Here is a 7,129-nt window from a genome sequence, read left to right as displayed (position 1 = left end):
CATATTTAGCTAACAGTCACAAGAGCATTCCAGACACCTTTAGAAGGCCTTGAACAGAATAAACAAGAAGACAAAAAAAGAAAGATGCCAATTAGAAGAACACAGGTGCGCATTCCACAATAAAGGGAACTTGGCACAAAGAACCTCAATTCGGCAGTTTATCTTGACCAATTAGACTGAGACAAGTTTCACATGTTTTAGTTAATATAACCAATTATGTCTTATGTTTATGCGCGTGTACAGTGTTGATATAACCAATCATTAGGTGTAACTAGGCGCGTGGACAGCACATGCTAACCAATCTTTCATCAGCTTATGCGTGAACGGGAACCAGAATGAGCATATAAACCGAGATATTTTGGCAATAAAGTGGCATCTGCTTGATCATATTGATTGTGTGCAGTGTCCGTGACTTCCGCGTCAACAGGAGCCCACGGAGCAGGTTTTCTGGTAGGACTTGTGACCCCGTGGGGGACCCACGCTGGAGCAGTCTGTGCCTGAAGGACTGCACCCCATGGAAGGGACCCACGCTGGAGCAGGGGAAGAGTGTGATGAGTCCTGCCCCTGAGGAGGATGAAGCGGCAGAAAATAACGTGTGATGAACTGACCATAAACCCCATCCCCGTCCCCCTGTGCCGCTGGGGGGGGGGGTAGGTAGAGAATCCAGGAGCGAAGTTGTGCCTGGGAAGAAGGGAGGGGTGGAGGGAAGGTGTTCTGAGATTTGGTTTTATTTCTCCTTACCCTACTCTGGTTGATTGGTAATAAATTGAGTTAATTTTCCCCAAGCTGAGTCTGTTTTGCCCGTGACGGTAATTGGTGAGTGATCTCTCCTGTCCTTATCTCGACCCACAAGCTCTTTGTTATATTTTCTCTCCCCTGCCCAGCTGAGGAGGGGGAGTGATAGAACGGCTTTGGTGGGCACCTGGCGTCCAGCCAGGGTTAACCCACCACAAAGGGTATTTTTAAGGTGTGCAGCTCCCCAGAGTATTGTTCCAGGGCATCAAAAGTGTCTCTTTAGCAGCATCGGGCAGTGATGACTGGTAATGCAGAAGTCTGAGATGAGAAATGTCTTCCCATTACAGGCTTTAATTTATCTGATTATAAAGATGGTATGTGACAAATACAGTACCTGACAGGTCCTGTGTAGGCACTAAATGGAGTAGAATTGTTATCAATTAATATGTATAATATGATTGAAATAACCAGGGAGCTGCTAAAGTCCTGTATATAGCCCCCATCAGTTAATATTTAAATTAGGGAAACAACTAGACATGATTTAGGGTTTAAGAGCTAACTACTAGACAGTGGGGCTTTATGTTTATGTCAGAAAAGGTAATGGATTGTGGGCTGGTCAATAAACCTTGAAGAACCGCTTGGAACTGCCAAGATTAGGGAAGAAGTACGTAAAAGGTAATTCCTCCAGGGGAAGATTGCAACCACCAACGCACTGACCACCTACTCAAAAGAAGACAATGAAGGAAGAAGACAGACTCTGCGCACTAATTTACATGAGGGGCTGTCCTCATTTCAGCTGGGATAGAGTTAATTGTCTTCCTAGCAGCTGGTATAGTGCTGTGTTTTGAGTTAGGTATGCGAAGAATGTTGATAACACACTGATGTTTTCAGTTGTTGCTAAGTAATGTTTAGTCTTAAGTCAAGGATTTTTCAGCTTCTCATGCCCAGCCAGCGAGAAAGCTGGAGGGGCACAAGAAGTTGGGAGGAGACACAGCCAGGACAGCTGACCCAAAGTGGCCAATGGGGTATTCCATACCATGTGATGTCATGCCCAGTATATAAACTGGGGGGAGTTGGCCTGGGAGGGATCGCTGCTCGGGAACTAACTGGGCATCGGTCAGCAAGTGATGAGCAATTGCATTGTGCATCACTTGTACATTCCAATCCTTTTATTGTTACTGTTGTCATTTTATTAGTGTTATCATTATCATTATTAGTTTCTTCTTTTTTGTTCTATTAAACTGTTCTTATCTCCACCCACAAGTTTTACTTTTTTTTCCCCGATTCTCTCCCCCATCCCACCGGTGTGGGGGAGTGAGTGAGCAGCTGCGTGGTTCTTAGTTGCTGACAGGTTAAACCATGACAGGGGTGAAGAAGAAAGAACCAATCATTAAGGAAAACAACAATGAATATGTATTAGTTAAGTGTATAAATGTGAGAATTTTTAAGACAAAGGTGTGCTGTCTTGAGACAGGCACCCATTCATGCACATCAATGAAATTAATTTGAAAATACCTCGACTCTGTGTGTTATTGGCTTGCACACTGGGTAAATGAACCCTGTTTGAGGGACAACAGAATGATGCCGGGTGATGCTGATGTGATCAGACACATGAAAACAAAGAGACCTCTGATTTAAATGCCCCAAGCTGGGCTTGCAGATAACATCTATAGGCACTACCTGTTTCCAGGTGTCATTTGCAGGAGAAAATAGCTCTGGACAAGATGAAAAATGCAGACACCAAATACATTATTGAGAGACAAAGCGGGTCCATGTATGCTCTGTAGCAATTAGCAAGTGTACTCTGTGTGCAGAGGAAACCATGGTAAGTCAACATCCAGTTTCTACCACCATGTAATTACCTGTGGTTACCGAGTTACCATATGGCCAAACCTGAGCCACGTCGGTGCCACTTTACAGCTCAGGTTTGACAGAGATAAAGGCACCTGGAGGTGAAAACCTGGGTACTGGATCTGATTCCTGCCTGGTGATGGCAGGAGAGATGAAGACCTTGGAGAAAAATGCAGTATAGGCGGCAGTCATTAGTCAGAAAAGCTTTCTGGCATGGGGCAAGGTGCCAGGGAGCAGAAGTGACCCCAGGCATCCCAAGGCAGCCTGTGCCAGAAGCTTCTCCTGCCTCCTGTTGATTCTCACTTGAAAGAGAAAACCTGACTAGAAAAAGCAGTATGAGGCTCAAGGTTAACAGAATCCCTTCTGACCACTGGAGGTGGTAATAAGGACCCATGAGAAGGTGGAGGCAGGAACACCCAAGGGGGTTTCCTGCGCATCACGGTGTCTCATCTCAAATGCTTGAGGTGTTTATGTGCCTGCAACAGGATGTGCATCAAAATGTGATCATCGTCAACAAAATGCATTTCAATCCACATTTCAAAAGGCAAAGCAAAAATTAGCCAAGGTCAAAGCACGTCCACCACATTCTCAAAATAGAAACCAATTTCTTCCTACTAGTGTCCTCTTCTGTAACAGTTTCCTCCAGCAGACACGAGGACAAAACACTTGATAAAATGACCACTGTGCTGGCATGGAAAATGCAGAGGCAGCAAGTATATCCAGTCACAAGGACGGTGGTAAAGCTTCGTAACCTAAAATCTTAAAAGCAGGGTTTTATTTATGTTGAAATATAGGTGAGGGATATGTTTATGTCATACTTCCCACGCAAAAAGTACATAAACCAGTTGTTGCTGGGCTCACCACTGTGCCCAGGAAGCTCCATGTGGGCATTTGGGTCCAGGATCTCAGTATTCACTCCACAACTTCATAAAACATGTCGGGACCCATCCTATGACGTAGGAACCACCTGGCACAGCATCGCTCACACCCAAAACGGGGCAGCCTGATCCACTCAGTGTTGGCAATGACCCCTATTCCATGCTAATCCCCTTCCCCTCCAAATCACACCCAGGAGATGCCTCCCAAGCTGGCCTATGCCAAGACTACGATGGACAGAGCACCACCAGCGAAGGGGGACAGACAGCCATGCTCCTGGTGTGCCTCCCAGTGTAGATGAAGCCTTCATGCCAAGCCACAGCTGGGACTATGGACCCTTACCCCTCTGCAAGCTTCCCCTTCCCATCCTGCCCTTAGAAAATCCAGTCTCGTAGCCTAAAAGAACCCATAAGGTCAAACCCACACCAACAGTACTGCCTAAGTATATAGACAGCAGTTAGAAGTGGATATTTGTACATACAATTCTGTATACTTATACTAGACAGTGTAAATTTTCAGGACCATATTTGTATCAGACCCTATATTAGGACTATCAAAAACCACACCTGGGAAGACAGCGTTAGGATGCCATTGCCTAAAAACTGTGAATCTGAAGGAAAGTAGCTGCATCACAGAAACCTGAAAAAGCAGTAGTTGCATAGGAGTGACCCACAGGTAAACAAGGTGTTGAGCTGAAGAAAACCCAAACCTTTCCATGGAAAAATAGATTAGTCACTGTAATAGCATAGGCAGAACCATTTAAAATCATGCATGAGAATGCAACACACCCCACTAAGTCGCCTGGGTGCTTCTCCAGAATCGCTTGCTAAGTACATGCCTATTGCCTTAACACCAACGAGTCTTTCAGTATTTAGCCTACAGTTCTGCTGTTTGTGTTTGGCTGGCCTGGTAACCTGTGCTCGATGACCAGCTCTAAAACCTGGCTGCGATACCAGAAGCCCCTTCTTCCATGGCTCTTCATTATCCCTACCTTTGGAAAATGATACCAGCAAAGGCCCAAGGCTTCACCCTGCAGCTTCTCTTGATCCTGCCCGAAGCATTACTAGCTCCTGCTCTGCCATACTTCAGTTGGTGCAAAGGTTCATTTCATGCAGAATCATGGTTTTTTGCTTTAGCCCTTCATTAACAACTTGCAACATCCTGTTTACCTTTTTGACTGCTGCTGCGAACTGGGTGGAAGCTTGGAGAGGACCAGTCATGGTGATTCCAGGACACTCACAGCTGGGTTCCACCATCAGGATTATTTTTCCTATTTATGTTACTTTGCTTATAGTAACAGTGGATTTCAGTTACTATTTAAAATACCCCGTCAGCTTTTATTTTCAGTACCTTGAATAACTTTATCTCAGCAAACTCTGTCACGCTGCTGTTCACTATGCACAGCACAGGAGCTTGCGCAGCTCTTTGGAGCTCCGCAGGGAACAATTTAGGAACTGCTGACGCTATTTTCCACGTAGTAATGTCATGCTGAGCAAGCCAGAATTTCAGGATGCATAATTTATCAACTGCCCATATTTATTCTGGATTGAATGGATTTTGCTTTTGTCCAGAATACACAAGCTGGTTCCAGAGAGCAATATGTGCAAGCACTGTGAGCCAACCATAAATTACCACCATACTGACACAAAACCACCTGTGTGCATCAACAGTATTACAGTAAATACCATCGTGTAGGTTTTAGGAGATGCGAGCAGCCTTTGAAGTAGAACAGGTCACGGCTTCCACATGGGTAGCCAGCACAGGCAGCACACTGCTCACCGCACCTTTCCTGTCTATCCAACCTTTCTGCAGTGCAGCAGCTGAGTCCTATGTTGCAGCATGCTTCTGGCTGCAAACGCAGAGCAAGGACCAGAAAACTGTGGTAGAAGGCAGAGACCAGGTGTATGACACGAGCACGAGTGAGGAAGACAACCCAGAAACTGGCATTACCAGGGAAGGAGAAATCTGTTTTAATCATCCCCTTTTTTTCAGATTTCCACAGATGTTCGGAATCCCTAGTAACAGCACTGATGTTGCACGTAATTTGGAACAGCTGGATTACAACCAAACTCAAGTGTGGTTCTTCAGAACCAAATCATGGTTTGACTGAAACATAGCTGGGGCGATACAAATGAGGAATAGCATGTGTTCCTTGTTATCGGTTGTTGTTTTTTCCCTGAGCATACTGCAGATATCAGTGTGATAGTTCTAAGTGTAAAGTGCTATTCAGACATCAGTAACAAATCATTTACATCTACAGAAAATGATGTGCTCCTCTTTTCTTCAGTTGCAGAACAGACTATTTAAGCCTCTATTCATACACTTCCCCAGACAGGCACTGTAATTATGCTTGAGATTTCTAACATCACATTATACTACCACTGTCTCAGAAACACAGTCAGCTACAAAATCCATCAGCTAATCTGGGACTAATCAAGTGCCTTCTCTTTGTTCCAGGTGATTAAAGTGAAGGTGGGAAGAAAACTACCACCACTCTGCCTTTTACTTGCTTGCATCGGAGCTAGAGGAGACACTAAACACACGCACAGCCCAAACAGGTATCACTCCTCACAAGAAATCCAACACCGCATGCCTGCACTAGCAGGCATTTCAAAGCTGTAATAAAAAACCCCTCTCATTGTCCCATATATTTTCTAGTAAAGGGCTTGTTCAAAACAAACCAAACCAAACCCCCGAAGACAGAAGACCAAGAACACTCAACCTACATGATACAAGAAATGTGACACCTACATGCATGAACCGACTCCCCACCTATGAACAAGCCTCCAGGCTAGCAGAGAAGACGACTACCCTTTCCTCTTTCCTCCCCACCACTAGCAAGTTTTCATACTCCTGCACCATGTACGAGCTACAATCTCATCACTGTGTATTGCCGCTGCTCTTGTTCCTTCTGCTATCTCAGCTGTAGCTGTCGCTGGTCCTGAATACAGGGATAACCACATATACACGATGTGTGTCTCGTGCCTGCAACACTTATCAGAGTGCACTGCTAAGGGTACAGGATGGTACTAAGTTTTGCCATGTGAAAATCCTTAGAACTAACCTCTTTAGAGTTTGCAGATATATATTTGATGCAACTTGTGAGTTGTCTGCGTGTGCACTGTGTTCCTCTCAGATTCTGCATCACGCCTGACACATCTTCCCTGGCGTATCACTTCCCTTTGCTGCATACAGGTGTAGAAAATGAAAACCAGGACTCTTACAGACTGTCTGCTGCATACTTTGGCTAGCAATGTTAGATTCCATTTTACCTATAGACATTGCCCACTCACTGCCAGCTTTACTCTTCTTACTCTTGTTTGGCTCAAGAACTGCTTCTTTCATTACTTCCCCCCCACACCCCCCAACCTCCGTGTCCCTGAGAAAAACACCACAGCCAGGGACTACGGAACACAGCTTGAAATTCTGCCCTGTGACTTTTCTTCACCAGGGCAAAGCACTGCTGCGTGCTACTGACCAGCTGGAGCCGGAGCCCAGCCAATGCTGTCAGACACTACCCAAGACCAACTCACCAGTAATTTCAGTTCAAAGCCCACACCCTGTGCTGCCCTGTGTCCAAATGATCCCACTTTGTTCGATACTTCCCAGTAAGTCCTTCATCTTGTCCTGAGGACAAGGCACGTAACCATTTCATGAGTCATATTTT

Source organism: Harpia harpyja, chromosome 5 (assembly GCF_026419915.1).
Source record: "Harpia harpyja isolate bHarHar1 chromosome 5, bHarHar1 primary haplotype, whole genome shotgun sequence".
Taxonomy (NCBI): domain Eukaryota; kingdom Metazoa; phylum Chordata; class Aves; order Accipitriformes; family Accipitridae; genus Harpia; species Harpia harpyja.
This window is presented reverse-complemented; position numbering follows the sequence as displayed.